Source organism: Clytia hemisphaerica, unplaced genomic scaffold, assembly GCF_902728285.1.
Source record: "Clytia hemisphaerica strain Z4C2 unplaced genomic scaffold, Clytia hemisphaerica genome assembly, whole genome shotgun sequence".
NCBI lineage: Eukaryota > Metazoa > Cnidaria > Hydrozoa > Leptothecata > Clytiidae > Clytia > Clytia hemisphaerica.
The window spans coordinates 488,925-507,136 of NW_027103528.1; the positions used below are offsets into that span (position 1 = coordinate 488,925).

An 18,212-nucleotide genomic window follows, 5' to 3' on the forward strand; every position below is an offset into this window, starting at 1 on the left:
AAGGTACGCTAATAGATTTCAATCAACATCAATTCTGTTTCTCCAATTAAGTAATAAATATCAAATAAGCGTAACATAAATAACATCAAATAACTTAGTAACTCTGGCATATAATTAACAATAGTCTCTGTTCAAGTCCTTCTCCTTCAAGTTCTCCTTTTCAAGTCCTTTTCATTCGAGCTCTCCTTTCCAAGTCTTCTTCCTTCGAGCCCTCTCTCCCAAGTCTTCTTCCTTCGAGCTCTTTTTCCCAAGTCCTTGATTTCTTTCCTTTTCTCACTCATAATCTCTCGCCCTATTCAGAGGTCTGAGCTCGAGGGCCTGAGCCCCACTCTATTGATGTCTATTCATTTTTCAGTTCATTAACATCGTGTTGGCTCAGTCCCAACCTCCTTTGCATTATTCATTATCGTTTACTATTCATCATCATCAACCTCACAATATTAGAAAATGAAAGAGCCTTAGCTCATATGTAGGGAAATTAAATATCTAAAGTGAGGAGAGTGAAGGGGGTTTAGCATTTGCCAGCAAATAATAATGAGCTGAGTCAGGCTGGATTCTCCATGAATTTCGACCAATTTTGAGGTGGTAGAAGTTTCACAACTCCTTCTTCAGATGACAGTGAGAGAATTCTCTTGCTCTTGTCATCTGCGACTTGAATAATATCAAGAATCCACAATTAATAAAAGTTAACTAACCTTTGTTTTATTGCAGTTGAGCTCCAGCACGCATTTCAAATTCAAAAACATCTCAAAACTGAAGAAAGCTCGGTTTTTTCTTCTTCCCATCTTCTTCGTTCTTAAATTGCACTAACATCATCATCATCATCATTGACAACACCAAAAAAAAATCTAAAGCTTTTTGGAGAATAAAATAAAGAATTGTAAACAACAAAGAAGTGAATAAAAATGAAAACTGAAGCTATAACTCTGGGCAAAAATAATGCCCTTCCAATAAACTTGTGCATCCAAAATACAGTTGAAATTACTAAGAAGTGTTTCCTGATTATAAATCATAATTCTTTGAAAGAAAATACATTTTGACTCTGTTTAATGAAAAGAATACCGGTATGCAACATTTAGAAAAAGAAAATATCAGAGTCCTTCCCCTCTCAGAAAAAAATATTTCAATGATTTCGAAAGATCGAGTGACAAATAACATTTTCCTGACTGTCCAGATTGAACGTACTTACTAAAATAAATTGTTTCTAAACATTCGAAAACATTTGCGCGCTCGTGTGAACACTCAAAAACATTCGATTTTCAAAGCGCTGCTTACATTTGAAAATTCGAATGTATTTTCGGCGTAAAGCTCTGTTTAGACTTAAACACGGAAAAAACTAGACTCGGAAAATTCACCTCATTGATTTCCTCGAGTGCGGTCACAAACCTCTTTTTGTGGGGATATAACCTCAATGCCAACGTGGGGATCTTGGGGTTGTAATGATTGAGTTTTCATTATCCGAATGTGGAATATGATCATCTAAAAAGTATGGTTCAAATACTTGTAGGTTTACAGTATAAAATATACATTAACTTTATTAAATAAGCTCAAATCAATATACCAAAAGTCTTAATCATATTACACAATATTCTTAATAGTTTTACAGTTACAATGTATTGTTTGTAGTTTTAGAGTGCTATTCTACAAGAAATTATTTCATACAAATATGTTTGATAAACAAAAGTAAGTTTTACCGTTTCCTTCTTTCTTGGCTAAATTTTTCTCCAGCCTGAAATGTATGAAATAATTTTCATTGTAATTACCTAAACTTAATCAAAAAAGATTTGATCTTAAAAGAAATAGTAACTCACAATTTGCAAAACTTCTTTCGCAAAATCTATATGGACTTTTGTTACCGACTTTTTAATTTAAATTATGAAAAATAGACAACATGTATGTCAATGATACTGCTTTGTATAAAAAGATAAACCCTAAAAATGCTTGAAGATTAGCCAGATGGTATCGGCCAAAATCAATTACCAGATTACGTACTCATGACAACTGAAGCATCATATCATTTGATCTTTGCCCATGAGGAGCGTTTGCATAATCATTAATGAATCATTGACAACACCTAACTTTTTACTGGGAAAATTTAAGTATAGTTTTAAAATTAATTGACAATAAGATAACAAGTTTCGCTAATTTTGATTAATGTTGCAGAATCTTACTTCTTTTCTTTCGCTGTTTAACTGCAGATAATCGTTTTCTCACACTTCCCATTCAAATCAAACTCATCCAGTATTGGTTTCATGTATGATTTAACCTCACTGAAGTCGGATGTGATTTTCAGTTTTTTGAGCTGAAATCTTTACATTGGGCTTCTCAGGAGAAAACCTTTCAGTCTTATAATTTCTCAACTGAACCAACTTAACAATTTTTCTTGTCCTTTTTCGATTTGCTGTAGCAGTTAAACATGAGACGGGCTTATTGGACATTGCCCTCAAGTTTCCAACTTTAGCATACATTTGACGAAATGCAGTTTTTTGGGTAGAAGGAAGGCCACTGAAAATGATGAAATTGACAAAAATAGTTTTAAGTCAATGCATCAAATTAAAATTCAAAGGTCTGTTTAAAGTTTTTGTGCACAGATATCAATCTATTTACCGCGTAGTCCGGCGGTAACCCGGCGGTATTTCTCATTCGTCAGATAATAATAATAATAACTATAATGAAATTTTGATTTTGAACGAAACGCGCGAGGGTTTGAACGATATGTCGGAACTTTGAACGAAATGACTTTCCCGAATGAACGACATGTCAGATCTTTGAACGAAATGACTTTCCCGAATGAACGATATGTCGGATCTTTGAACGAAATGACTTTCCCTAATGAACGAAAAGCATATTACCCAGAAAGCACCGCGGCATTTCGCAGCGAAGAAAGGAGGTTAGAAAACCAGTACAAGACTTTGATATATAAGCACGGTTAGCGTACGGATATATAAGGACGGTGTTGTCTCTAATTTTAGCCCGATCTGGTGGGAAATTTGATATCTGTGCCGCTTCGAACGAAGAACCTTCTTACATCAGGACGTCCTTAAATATCAGGAATATTCTGTACTGAAAGTATTTTAAAAATTCTAAACAAAATGGCAGTGAATTGATCATGTGCTCGTTTATTGGGGGAGGAATGTATAAAGTGATTGCTGGAAATAAAGATGTAAAAAGTTGTCATTTGACTTCAGATTTTGTAAATGGGACTGAAGAGTTTGAATTTTCAACAAAAGAACCTTTGGATGTTTGTGAGTATGTACGTGCGATGCGAAAAGTTACAAGTTACTTCTTATTGACTTTATACGTTTGCAATAAGCTATTCCATTTTTAAACAGGAGTATTAAAAAACTTTTGCAGGGCGCTTGAACCTTTTAAGAGGCTATATAAGTAAGTAAGTCAGTCGTCTGGGAAATCCACATATATAATTGCACGTTTTAACTTCTGTGGGCGTAAGCATGCAATTGCGCGCTTCTACCGTCAAATTGGGTAACTTTCATAATATGTGGGTAATTATCATCTCAAGATTACAGAATAACTGTTTCATGTTTTAATATACCGTGAATGCACGTTAAAATTGAACGCGTACCTAACTTTGAATGAATGTAAACAAACTTTCCAGCTGGTCTTCAAAATAATATCTAACTTACTACTTACAAGGTTTGTCAATTAAATGCTTTTCCTTTTCTCTTTCCTTCCACGATACTTCAATCCCCACGGGAAAATCAAAATGGTGCTTTCGCTGCATTATTCCAGGGAAAGTCAATCGAACAATTTGATTGTCGAATCAATCGAACTCAATCGAATTCAATCGAACTGATCGATCGAATCGATCTAACTCAATCGAACTCGAATTTTTACTTTTTTTTACAGTTGATTGGGTTCGATCGATCCAATTTTTCAATTGACTTCGATTAAGTTTTCTTTTTGTGCTAGAGGACTAAAGTCCGAACGAGGAACGATAACGATGTGTGTGATCGTCTCATTTCTAAATATTTCTTCTACGCTATTGGCGTTTCCCCGCCCCGCGCTCGATATAATTGAGATATTTGATTGTTTATACCCCACCCTGCATTCGATAATTGATGTGTTCCCATGCCCCGCACTTGATATTTTGATGTGTTAACCCACCCTTCCACTCTATCTATGATAGAATGGGGGAACATATATTTTTAAGGAAATCGTCTTTCTTTCTTAGAAACTAACATCTGTTTCCCTGTTCTCCCGATCGAACTCATGATTGATCGAATCGATCGAATTCAATCGAACTGATCGATCGGACAATCGAACTCAATCGAATTTTACATTTTTTCCAACTTTGATTGAGTTCGATTGTCCAATCGATCAGTTCGATTGAGTTTGATCGATTCGATCAATCAATTCGATTGATGAATTCGATTGTGTTCGATTGCCATCATTGAGATTTTTTGCAGATCTAACTGAGGAATTTCGTTACATTTAACCCTTTCCATGCAGAATTACACTCCCTTTGCCGCATGTCGGATATATCCGACATAGGCAATATATACACCTTTAGTTTAGAGACTTACACTCTTTTTTTTTTAAGCATACGGGAATATTGGGTCGAGGCTCAATATGCTTAGCAAAATCTCATTTTCAGCCTTAATTTATGCTTATTTATATGCTTAGACTTTAGGTTTTTTTTGGGTTCATGAAAATTTGGAATTTTTAAGTCGGAACATTGATTCGGCTCAAAGAATGAAAGTTGTCTTTGTAATTTGGCGCCGCAGGCGAAAATCTTTGGTCTAAGAAAACTCAAACAACTTTAAAAGTAACCCTAAAAAGGTCAGCGTTTTAGAAAAGCTGCACGAATTTTTTTGCATTTCAGCTTGGAGGTATGCTTAGCATTATGCTTATTTTTTACCGAATTTGAGCCTCAGTATGCTTATAAACGTTATGCTTATAAAAAAAGAGTGTATTTCTAAAAACTTTAAAGATGACTTTCAAAGGTTAAATTTTCTTATCAAAGTAACTGTTTTTGTGAATGTGTAACAAAAAATTGCCCCTTCTGGATTTATTTTTGTCTTTATTGAACACATCAAAGATTTAGGCAAAAATCTTCAAATTTTTGGCAATACGGAAGCACATTTTTAAAACCCGCGCGGCAAATAGGTTGAAAATTACAATGTCGGATATATATCCGACAATGGCAAATATATAAATGGGAAATACGCATGTCGCCGACATTGGCTCGGAAAGGGTTAAATAAAAACTTTTCACAGAACAACCCAATTTTGAGATTTTACTCCAAATTTATGCTTTCATTTATAGAAAATCTTTTTGTAATTCTAGATAAAGTATTTTTCATGTACAATACTCCAGATTTAAGTGCTAATGTATACAAAAATTTGAATGTGATATAGTAAACCACAGTAATAATTAATACAAAATTTTGCTTGAAATGCCTGATCTTGGAAGAAAGATGCAAACCTAGAATGTTCATGGGAAAAAAAATTTTAAACCGTTCTGTTATCCCTTAAGGGCCCCCTCTAGGAAGAAAGATGCGAAAAATTAATCCGTTCAAAGTACGAAGACAAATAGTTACCAATCAGAAAATTAAAAAGGAAAAGGATCCTCGAAAGTTCGTCTTACAGACGACAGATTACCAACGTACATGGGATTCAGACAACCACATAACCAAAAATTAAAAATCGACTTGTCGACACAAAGAAAACAAGAAAGCTTATTATACATGTTGATCGAAAAAGCAGAAAGAAACAACTACCATTTTTTCTTTGTCGGTTGTTCTTCCTTCGACGAAGAATTCATATAATATTCCAAATCCAAATCTGTGATGTGAAAAATAAAATATCCGCACCTTGCTAGAGCGCTTATTTTCCCCGTTTTATGGATATATTTTGATAGGTAGCGTAATCTATGCATATACCACAATAATTCTTATTGTTTTTATTTTAGGTATGCAGAACAAGGATCAATGTCATCACACACAATGTCACAACGAGAATGACGGATTGACAATAAACGAACAATTACAATGCAAACAACTAATAGAAAACTAGCCAAAAATCTTTCCGTGAGGTTGTCGTATACAATGCCTGCTTAAATACCCATGCCCTTAGTGGTGAGTGTATTCAGATCGCCTAAACCAGGGGTTCGATTACAACAGTTTAAATTTTGTATTTTCATTCTAAATCATTTTGAAAAGATAATCTTCGCTAAAATGCATCTTTATTTATAGAAATATAAAGAAATCTTTTTTGTTAATAAAATCTTTAAAAAGAAAATGTTTGTTCCCCGTATAAACCACCCCCCATGTTAAAGTACCTAAAAATCTGTAATAATAATTAATCATAGTGCAGAGCTCACCGTCGAAAGCCGAGATCCATAATGGTAGGTGAGCTGTGAAAATTTATTCACAGTTGACTAGGGTTTGTGACTAGTTGCTTGTGGTTTGTTGGTGAATTTTTTCTTGCTTAGACAAGCTGAGAATTCGTCTTTAGGAATAATACCGGGTGACCCACGAAAAAGTTCAGACGTTTCTCGACGAAAGTTGTTTTGTGGATGCTGGAAGCAGTTGGATCTGGCATAAATGTAGACAAATTCTAGTCTTTTTATCTGTTGGAAAGGTAACTTTTTGCTACACTGTGTATAAGGTGAGCTTCCAGACTTATTCAAGTGTACCCAGGTGTACCAAAACCTCCCATACAATGAAAAGGCCTGTTTTTTCATGTAAAAAAAGTGACAGGTACGTACCATCGTAGAAAATAAACTACCTAGCTAAGTTGTGGCTGCACAATCAATAAAGTCATTCAAAGAAAAGCTAAATGACACATATGGACTTAAAACCACCCCAAAGATTTGTTGCAAGAGGAATGTAAAGGGAGATCGGTTAGAGGCCCACAGAGAGCCTAGCTTGTAAATCTATATGCATAATGATAATAAAAATAAAGAATTTTTTGTAATTTGTGTAAATACAGTAATTTTGTTCAGTTATATATTGTAGGCTAGAAAAATTAAAACAATTTTTAGGAAGTTATCAAATTTGATTGAAAATGTATTGAAAATCTTACTTCGTTACTTCTGGTTTTCAAATTGGAATTTCTGCACATCTGACAAATTTCCATTTCCTTTTTGAATTCTTTTTCGCGTTCCGAATGGAACATTTGCAAAGTGAGGTTGAAGAGTCAGTGTGGAATCAAAAGTAACAAAATAACTACTGGTTGAAATAACTTTTAAAATATAACCACACATCAAATGATAAATACAACCACACATCAAACAAAGTCGAATTTATTCAGATGATCATGGTCATTTTTAATGTGACGTTTGTAAATGCTCAAAAATTATGATTTATGCTCAAAATACAATCTTTTTAAGTGTGTTTTTTTTAGGATAGTAGATTTTCAGAGTTTATTAATGTTACAAAGAACTTCATTTTTATGTTAAAAGTGAGGTTACCATGAAATTTAAACACCTTCACTAAATTTTAAAAAACTACTAGAATTAAGGATTATACCGATGATTTTTCGGCCATGTGAAGTTAGATAACTGAGGTTCCATTTCCCAAAAAAGGTGCTGGAAATATGAAAAGTATGAAAAATCGGTTAGATTATTTGAGAATTTATGCACCAAACGCAAGGAAGATTTCCATTTCAACGAAATTCAACTCGGTCGTCTTTTGGGTTCCGGAGGTTTTGGTAATGTACATGAATGCACAATTAATCGCCAGAAGTATGCACTCAAACGCTTTCATATCACCACCAGAAACGCAAGGGCTGCTCAAGAAAGTTTCACATCCGAGAACATGGCTATTCGATTGCAACATAAAAACATTGTGCGCACACATTGTACGTTTATACAAAATGAATCACATTATATCTTAATGGAATATTTGAATGCAAGGACATTACAATCCATAATTGATGACGAAAACGAGGTAATATCATTTAAGCGCAGAATTAGATTCGCAAAACAAATTTCTTCCGGTCTTACGTACTCACATGAGAAAAGTATTGTACATTTAGACTTAAAACCATTGAACATTTTAGTCTCCCAGGTTATAGATCAGTGTAAAATCTCTGATCTCTTCTCTTACAACTCCAACAAAGACAAGCTTGACCGGCACCTATCCATACCGTGCACCTGAATTACTATGCGGCGAGCCTGCTACAGACAAAGCTGATGTATACTCTTTTGGCATATGTTTGTGGCAAATGGTAACGCGCGAAAAACCTTATGGAAACGAACACCATGAAGTTATAATTTTTAAAGTGGTTGCATACAATTTTAGACCCCACATACCAGAGGACACAGAGAAACTCTATTCAGAGGTGATGACTCAGTGTTGGGAGGAATGTAAAGAGAATAGGATGAAAGCTAGTGAGGTTATGCAATTTTTCAGAGAACATTTTTAATCTAAGTAGAATAGGTTTGTTTTTTTAATATTTGTAGAAACTCAATGTTTTAAATTTCCTATTTCACTAAAGGGGAGTCATTTTTCAAATTATTACTCTTTTTACAAAACCTTAAGAAATGTTGAAGATCCTTAAATCTTTGGCCACGAAGGACACATATATGCGACTGTCTCATTCTCTGGCGGTTATAATTTAAAGTGACCAGAAGTGACATAAATGCTTTTAAAAAGAGTATGAAAATAGCTTTCATATGATACAAAAAGCGTTGTTATGGTCACACATACCTGAGGACATGAATAATCTCCCAGTGTTGGAGCAATACAAAGACAATAATGGGGGCTAGGGAAATCATGCAATTCTTCATAAAACATTTTTTAATTTTTTAAATTTTTAATTTAATTTAGTTTATAGGAAGTACGACCATGTTCAAACATTCTTTTCTATGCAGCTCTTTTTCTGTTGAAAAATAATGCTTCAAAAACAATTATCACAGAATGGTATTTTGCGAACATAATAATTCAGATAAAGAGTATTGCAAAATTGTTTCACCTATTTCATTACTGTGCCCTTAACGGATTTCAATATTTTTCAAGTTTTGCCCAAGTCCAAACATTGAAGTTTTACTTGGAAAAAAAAACGTTACATTGGGCAATTGATGAAACATTTTGACTACTGTCAAAAACATTTTTATAGTAGTTTAACTTGCTCAAATTTGAGCGATTAACAGTTAAGGAATTCCCGCATTTGCGGTAGTGCTTTTCTCATGCAATTGCGGTATGCACACAACAAAAAAGAAATTAAGAATATTGGAGGAAAATGCCCTATTTTCATAAATGTTTATTCATATCTTTTTAACTCACAGATGATTTTTTTATTCCGTAGATCAGATTTTTTTTCATGATAATCAACTTTAATCTAGTTCTGTTTTTGTTACTCGATTTTTGTCTGTTTGTGTCGACCAGCACTATGTCATTTCCTAAACCTTTAATGTGTTCAAGAAGAATGCAGAAAAATTAATGCAGGGTGGGCATCATGCAAAAAAAACTTTTGGGTTTAGCATAAAAAATGTCTCTAGCATCTCAAAGGGAAATAAAAACTGTCCTAATTTGACCAAAAACTTGCAACAAAAAACAATCTTGACAAAACATGATGATCTTGCCTTTGATGGGGCTTTCCTTTTTTTCACAGTAAAATTGTCAACTTTTTTAAATTTCTTTTTAACCTTACTTTTCTTAATACGCGAGTATTAATAGTAAAACTTTCCCGAGGTAACGGCAAGCCACCCTCAAATTTCTGTGATACCATTTTCTTAGCAAAAAGAGCATGCTCCTGAAATGTTGGAAGATGGGTGTCGTTTGCACCTCTATTAATCTTATTTTAGCAAGAATCTTCTTCATGTTTCAATATCTTTTATGTTACTTATGTTACTTAAAAAATTATTCTCTTTTGCAAATCTTTGAAAAAGTTGAAAATATTCAGCTTCTAAGTTTAGAAAACAATTATTTAAATAATCTTAATGGCTCCGTCAGTTTTCACCTTAAAGCAACTGATTTTGGCGGCAATAATATTTGGCGGATTTGAGCAAGTCCAAAGATACCTTAAGGTATATTTTGGTGAGAACTAATTTGAGAAAAATTTTGCCAAAATTAAATATTTCGTCCGCTCGCCAAAATTCAATTTTTTGGAATTTTTCCCAAATTACCCCTCATTTTGACAAAAATGTTAAAGATAAGGCAGATAAGAAAAGAAAAAAAATGATTTCCCAGTCATTCACCAAAATAAGTCCTTGCCAAAATTAAATTTTATTAATTACAATTTTCGCTGCTCGCCAAAATTAGTTCTCGCCAAAATAAGTTCCCTTAAGGTAATTGTTTTCATCTGTCTCAGACAAAAAGCCCTCTTTATTATAAATTTTGTAAAATCCATTGTTTAATTTAACAACTAAGAAAAAAAAACACATGTTTAGCATCAATATTTCGGCCTAACAGCCTTTTTCAAGATCATTTGTTAATTTAGATGGAAAGTGACTATTCTTTATCTTTTTGGACCATTTTCATACCACTCTCATCTAGAGAGATAAAAATTGTTGTCACTTTTCTGGTAATGAGAAAAAATAAAAATAAATTAAGTCAGAATGTTCCCTCTTCTTATTTTACCATTATTTTTAGTTTTAGCAATCTTATTGGAATAGAATATTTTTTAAATTGCTACATTTAAGAAAGATTTGTAATTTTGAAATACCTTAAGGGAAGAAATCTTTGTAGAAGTAAGTTTTCACAAAGATTTTTGGAACCTAAATTATTTTCCACCTATATCTTTTTATCTATATCTTACCACCCAAAGTACTCCCCTGGTGGACCAAAATACCCTGAACCGCAAAATTTTAATTTTCGAAACTCAGAAACCTAATCGCAAAATTAGATTCCACAAAAATTTCTTCCCTTGCGGTATTCCTTCTACCATGGTCTCACAAATAGTGATTACTGCTATCAAAAAATTACTCATCACAAAATTTAACTTATTGTTTGTTTCATTCAAGATTTGTACTAGCATTCTCATGGTTGCAAGGGAAATTTGGGATAAATTCCCAAGGTCAATTTTGAAATATAATTAGACCGAGGGTAATTTATGCAGAATTTCACGAAAGTAAGCATGGGATTCCTAACTTGTCAAGCATTCGAATTTTCTACAGTAGAAATTTAGAAAAAGAAGTTTCAATTTCAAAATGTAAGAAATTTCAAATTTGTGGGATATTACAAAACCTAGGAGGGGAATTACAAATTAAAGTCTGTTTCAAAAAAATTGGCAGTCGGCACATTTTCATACATTGCTCTTGATTGAAAAAAGCTATTTTAAAAAGTAATACCATTTTGGAAAGATATCATCGAGTGGAGTATTTAAAGAATTTAAAAATTTAAAAAGAAATTGAAAATGAAGAAGAAAAACGAAGATGAAAAAAATGAAGATTTTTTCTACTGCACCAAAAACATTAATTTTCACTATACAAAAACTTCAAACTTAGCTGATTCCAAATACCTTAAGTGGATTAAATTTTGCGTGGATTAATTTTCGGGATTTTCGCGAAAGTTAGTCCTCGCGAAAATTTTAAAATTATGATTTTTGCCAAAACCCGAAGGATAATGAAAGAAATTAGGTGAAAAACAGGCTGATTCGCGAAAATTAGTAATTAGGAATTAGTTTTGTAATTTTAGATTTTAAATCAGATAAGTTTGAAGTTTTTGTATAGTGAAAATCAACATTTTTGGTGCAGTAGAAAAAAATCTTCATTTTTTTCTTCTTCATTTTCGATTTGTTTTCAAATTTTTAGATTCTTGAAATACTCCACTTGTTAATATCTTTTCAAAAAGGTATTACTTTTTAAAATAGCAATTTTCAATCAAGAGAAATGTATGAAAATGTGCCGACTGCCAATTTTTTTGAAACAGACTTTAGTAGGAAATTACAAATTATTAATGTAAGCAAAAACTTCAATCGAATTTCAATCAACCATGAGATTATAAAATGGAATTTTGGTAAATTAATGACCCTAAATTATGAAAAATTAATTTTGATCAATCAACCAAATGATATTTTTATAATGATCTATGGGGCACCGAAATGCTTCTTATTGCCAACCTTTTTATAATACCAACTTTTTTAGAATGGAGGATATTGATAGAAGACTTTATTCTTGTTTTTAACCTTTTGTTATAATTTATTTTACTCTCGGGTACTTAATAGCCGTTCCCCCCCGCTAATTAATTTTCGAAAATTTTCACCAGGACATTTTATCCAATGCTTATTAATTTTTGGGAAATGTTTTGAAAGTTCCCTTTTTTGTCCTAATTCAGCTGTATTAGCCTCTTTTTCAAAAATTTTCCACCCAGGACATTTTATTCCAAACCCCCCGCTTATTAAGTTTTGCGATTTTTAACCCCCCGTTATCCAAACCCCCCCGGCTATTAGGTACCCGAGAGTAGATCAAAACATCAGACAAACAAAAGGCTTTTTAATACCAAACTTTTTATAATAGAGGATATTGATAGACTTTATTTTTGTTTTTACCTTTTCTTATATCTTTAGATCAAACATTTATTACCTTAAAGGAAGAAATTTTGGCGGAAAGAAAATTTGGCGGATTTGGCGGATTTGCCTGAAATCCGCCAAATTAAGTTTCCGCCAAATTTAATTTTTTCCACCATCCGCCAAATTAAATTCCCGCCAAATTTAATTTTTTTCATTTTATGTCCAATTTTTCCACAATTTACCCCCTAAAAATATGCGATATCAATGTTTTCGCCTTGATTTTTTACCTAAAAATCTGTCATCCGCCAAATTAAATTCCCGCCATAATTAATTTTTTCCCTGATCCGCCAAATTAAATTCCCTTTGAAAAAACTTTTTAGGCCATCCGCCAAATTAAATTCCCGCCAAAATTTCTTCCTTTAAAATTTTAAAATTAATTGAAGGATCTTTATCCATATAACATCAACTATTTTTATTCTTTCACCCTCTCCCATATTTTTCTCGATGTTCTGGCATAGCTTTGTGGCGCTGATTCTTTTTTTTATTCACAATATTTTCAATCTTCTTTTCAAGTATCACCATTCTTTGATTTTGCTAATCATGACACTGATGACCAGGCACCAGGACCTAGTTTTCAGTTGTGTTAATTCTTCCTCTTGTGCCTTCATTATGCTTTCAAATGTTTTGATTTCATTTTGGAAACCGTCTATTTTCAATGTTTTGCATGAATTGTACAGTTTCTTCCTGTAGTGTGATCTTGACACAATTTCAACACTGGAAACTCCTTGCTTTTGATCTTAACAGCTTAGGGGTGGTCCCGTTTGAAAGGTTGTTGTTAGCCTGTAAACTATACAATGATTCTCAAAATGCAACCTCCGATAAATCCTGCTATTTTCCTGAAAACTTACCGATAATTTTAAATTATCAGTAAATATCGGCATATTAGCAGTATTTTATCGGAACATTATCAGAAAAAACAGGGAATGTTTTAGCGGGAATTAAAGGGATCACTGATTTCCCTATAATTTTCTCGCTAATCATAAGCATGAAATAGCGGCATTCCGATAATTTTTACAATCAAAACATTTGTATAGAATGCGCAATGCAACGTTTTCTTTTGTCAATCATCGGCATCTCGATAATTCCCGGTAATATGCTACTGATAATTGCCGATTTTTTCCTATTTAATTATCGGGAATTTACCGGGAAGATTATAGGGAATTATCGGGACAATCCCGCTTTTTCCCAGTACAACTTTTTCCTGATAAAAGCGGCAATTATCGGTGATTTAAGCAAGATTTCTTTTGTACTCTTTTTCCTATGAACCGTCACAAATTATATAGGTATGTTGGAGCACAAAAAAATAGTGCACGGTTTTGGTACTTCACATTCCATATTTTTTTGGGGATGTAAAATGTTTGGTGGTTTCTTACTCTCTGCCTTGAAATGGAAATTTGATCAGGAAAGGACATTTAAGATTCCCATTCCAATTTGAGCGAAGCAAAGACATGTCTGCCTTGTTTCCATTATGCCATAAATTTATATATTATAAATAGTGTTTATCGTTCTTAGGGTCGCTTTTTCTACAGCTACCTATTTACTCTTCTAAGAACTTATTTTGATATGTTGCAGGGGGGTCAAGCAGTCAGTACCAGACACTATGAGTACTAACTGCAAAATTTGAATTTTGAAATACACCCACCACCCCTCAGCAGTTTGTACCCAAAGGTACTAACTGCATTTGAGGGTTGAAAATTGAATACCACCCATAATTAAGCAGTTAGTACCTAAATGCTTTTACGTAGAAAGAAATCGATACCTCCATTTTTTTGGCTCTACAAACCTTAAAACACGGTAAACCCTATGTTTTGTGTTTTGGTATAATGTTTGGAGCTCAATCTGGATGAAAAAGGGAAGTTGAAGAATCTTCCGGAATTTTCTGAATTTTCTTTTGAATATTTTGGACATTTTGCTGCATTTTGATTTAAGATCTGAGTAAGGCCTATGTTACACTATGGTGCGTTCTTGATTCTAAAAATAGAAGACATTGCAAATTCAAAACAATTCAAATGAGTAAGGCGTAATGTTACATATGTTAATAATGACCGGTTTTTTTGAAAATGTTGCCCTTGGTCATCGCAAAGACCTCGCAAGCTCGGCCTTTACTTAGACCTCTGGCATATTTCATAGTAAAGCCCTCACGAACCGGTCATTATTATATTACAGCTATTATGTTGCCGAATGGAATTAAAAAGAAGTCACTACATTGCTGATCAGTGCTGATAACTAAAAAAAAGAAATGTTTGTGACATATGGCAGGGCAAAAAACATAATATGCTGTTATATGCAGAAACCGCGATGGGATTGAAAAAGATTTTACCTCAGACTTTTATTTAAAGGTAGCAACCTTTTTTTAGCACTTACATGTTTTTTTTATAAGCATTGCACTTATAAGCATATCTAGGCTCAGATATGGGAAAAATTAACCATATGCTAAGCATTACCTCGAGCCTGCGAAAAAAATTACTTTGTAGTACAGCTACTTTGTTTTTTGTGAAACCATTGCAAAGCAAATTGAATGTTTAAATAAAAAGTTTGAATAAAAAATTCGAATGTTTATAAAAACTTTGAATGTTTATGTGAAGTTTAAGCATATTTTGAGCCTGATTCAGTATCTTTAGTCAGCATCCTCGCAAAATTTATGTTAGGATATAAGCATCCCTGCCTCAAGCATTTTTTCAGCCTTATTATATGCTTATAAAAACATGTAGTACCCAAAAGTACAACTCAATTACTTGACAAATTCTGAGATACCACCCCTTTCAGCAGTTAGTACAAAATCCTAAATCAGAATATGACCCACCACTATACTAACTTTCAACGTGTCTGTACTGACTGCATGACCCCCTTGTGTGTGTTGAGCAAAATCTTCCTCAGCAGCGTGAAACAAGGTACCAGTTAGTTTATTTTCAATAGATCACAAAATTTCAAAGGGGTAAAAGTATTGAAATTTCACTTGAAAGAGTGAATGTGAAAGTGAAAATAATATTTACAAAATGTCACCCAGTTTCTTTTTTGCAACAGTTTTGATTGGGACCACACTCGTACATTTCTAATGCGATGGACAGAATTCACATAATTTGTTGGATGTTTTCTGTATTTAAGAGTTACCATTTTTGTTTCCATATTATCTATATTCTTCATATGGAAATTAACGTTTTCCCTTCATAAATATTGTGAACACCTACAGTACAGATCCGCTACTGAAAACAACATCTTTTGGTTCATTTAGGTATAATATAGAACATTGTAAACCTAACTTGGAAATAGATGAAAACTACAACAACAACTACCTTAATGTAGATGTTTTTATACTCTTCCATATCATAGAAATCTATATTACACAACAATTAACAATGTTTACAAGAAAGGATTTCTATCATATCTAAAGTCGTTATCTAGGGAATTTGTATTCAATTCTTGGTGCCTAGGGAATTTTCTATGCAGGACGATTGCTAGTTTGATTTCGTTAATATCGCATTGCGATGTACAATGAAGGAACATCAATTGAGTCTCTTTTATGTTCCTTATTGAACAGTTTGAGAAATCATGCCCTGGAGATTTCCATTTAATTCCTTCTTGTTCTTGTTGCAGAGAACGAATTGTTTAATTTGAATTGAACAGATCTAGTTTTAACAATGATCCTTTTTATTCTTTTTTTGCGGGATCAAAAGTGTTCTTATACGTAAAAGAACAGTTTTACTTTACCGCGGAGATCTCTTTGTCCTTTGTATGGAAGGAACATATTATCCCTTGAGAGAAGGGGAACAATAAAGTTCATACCTTTCATTTGAAAATAGAAGGAATGAACTGTTGTTTAATTAGTGAGAACATTTTAAGTAGTTTTTTATAGGAACATTTTATCTTTGTTGTTAGCTATAATTTGTTCTTATTTAAACAGTATAAGTTAATGATCAATTTGTTACAAAATGATTCAAATTATTGTTCATGAAAAATGAACAAAATAGACAACATTACAAAAATGTAGTGTTCTATTTTAAACCTGAATGATTTGTATATTTAAAGAGAACAAAAGATAAACGTATTCACAAAATGAAATGGACAATTAACAGCACTTATGTGTGCATTTTGGCGGGCAAAATACAAATACCCCCTCGTAAGAATATAACCAATCAAACATCAAGTTTCTTAAAGAATGCATTCAAAAAAATAACAAAAATAACAAAAGGACCCCCGGAAAGAATATATATATTATTTTAGAAAGGTATAAAAGAGAAACTATGAACATTGAATATTATAAGGAGGGCCATAATGGCCCGCCGGAGGGTGCTCTTCGTAGACTGGCACTCGGTCAATGGATCAGCCAATGGAAAAAGAAAACTGTCATTCAAGGAGAATGATAAAGGTAAATTTACATGCCCAGCTAAATTGTGTTTACATTCAGACTTCGAAAGCAAGAGAGGTTTGAGAAAACACATAGATAACAAGCATCCTTGGTATTACTATTTTGATGACCAGCCAGAAGTTAAAAGGGAAGAAATAGAACTTAACCAGCCAAATATTCAAAAGAAAGCTTCTACAAGTTCTAAACCTTACTACTCAATCGATGAAGGGATCGGTAAATCGTTTTATAAATGGCTAACTACTACTTGTGGAGGAGGTAAAAACGACAGAGAAGCCAAACAAGTGGCCAAACGTGCTTTGAAATTTTTGATGAATAGCACTGGGGATAACGAATCCCAAACACCTTTATCTTATGAACTGATTGACTGCTGTTTAGGGTCAACAACAATTATACTGAAATTTTTAACTGTTTTAGAGGAAGAATGGAAATTATCTTCTTCAGGAGCATTGAATTATGTAAAAGCTATATCAGATTTAATGGATTATAGAAAATCATTTGGAGTCAATGATAACAAATTGAGGTGTTTTACAATAACAGAAGTTTATTTGAGGAGAGCAAAAGAAAATTTGAGAAAGAAGAAACGTCTTGACGGTACAAGAAACTTTAACTTAGAGACACTTATCGGTCGTGATAGCTGGGCCAGCTTAGAGGAAATGGAAGCAGTAATACCTTATCATATCTTCAATTTTAAAGAGATTGTCAACAAATGCAAAGTACAAAAGCCTCTGCCAAACAAGATAGAACTTACATTCTGCACTCGTTTTATTACAACCTTTTTATTTCTTCGTGTGAAATGTAGTAGACCAATGACATTTCAATACTTGACTCTACAAATGATCGAAAAAGCTAAACAGACTGATGGTTTTATTGACCAAAGAGAATTCAAAACGACAGGTAAATATCTCTTTGATACACTAATTTTAACTGAAGAAGTATTTACTATATTAGATACATACATAGACTTTATTCGACCACTTATGAAACCGACTTGTGATTACTTATTAGTATCAACGACAGGCAATCAGTATCAATCTCTAACAACAGCAATGACAATACTTGTTCATCAAGCCATAGGAAAGTATATCCATCCAACAAGATACAGACAAATAGTCGAAACAACAAGTGCTGATAGATTATCTCGTTCAGAACAGGAAATAATATCAGAAGACCAAAAGCATAGCTCTGATGTTGCAAAGGTACACTACAAAAAGAAACAATCGAGAATAGTCGCTACACAGGGACAGAAATGCATGGAGAAAATGCTAGGCACGGCTCGCCAGGATCACCAAGTGGCGATTTCAGGGGTATTTAGAGATTTAGCTGCATTATCAAAAAGTCCATTTGTTACAAAACAAGCTAGTCTAAATGTC

The 18,212-nt window shown here is 33.2% G+C and overlaps 1 pseudogene; it reads left to right on the forward strand.

The window, feature by feature from the left end:
* The first annotated feature begins 2,735 nt into the window (after positions 1-2,735).
* On the forward strand, positions 2,736-8,390 carry LOC136799604 (serine/threonine-protein kinase mos-like; annotated as a pseudogene).
* Positions 8,391-18,212: the final 9,822 nt, after the last annotated feature.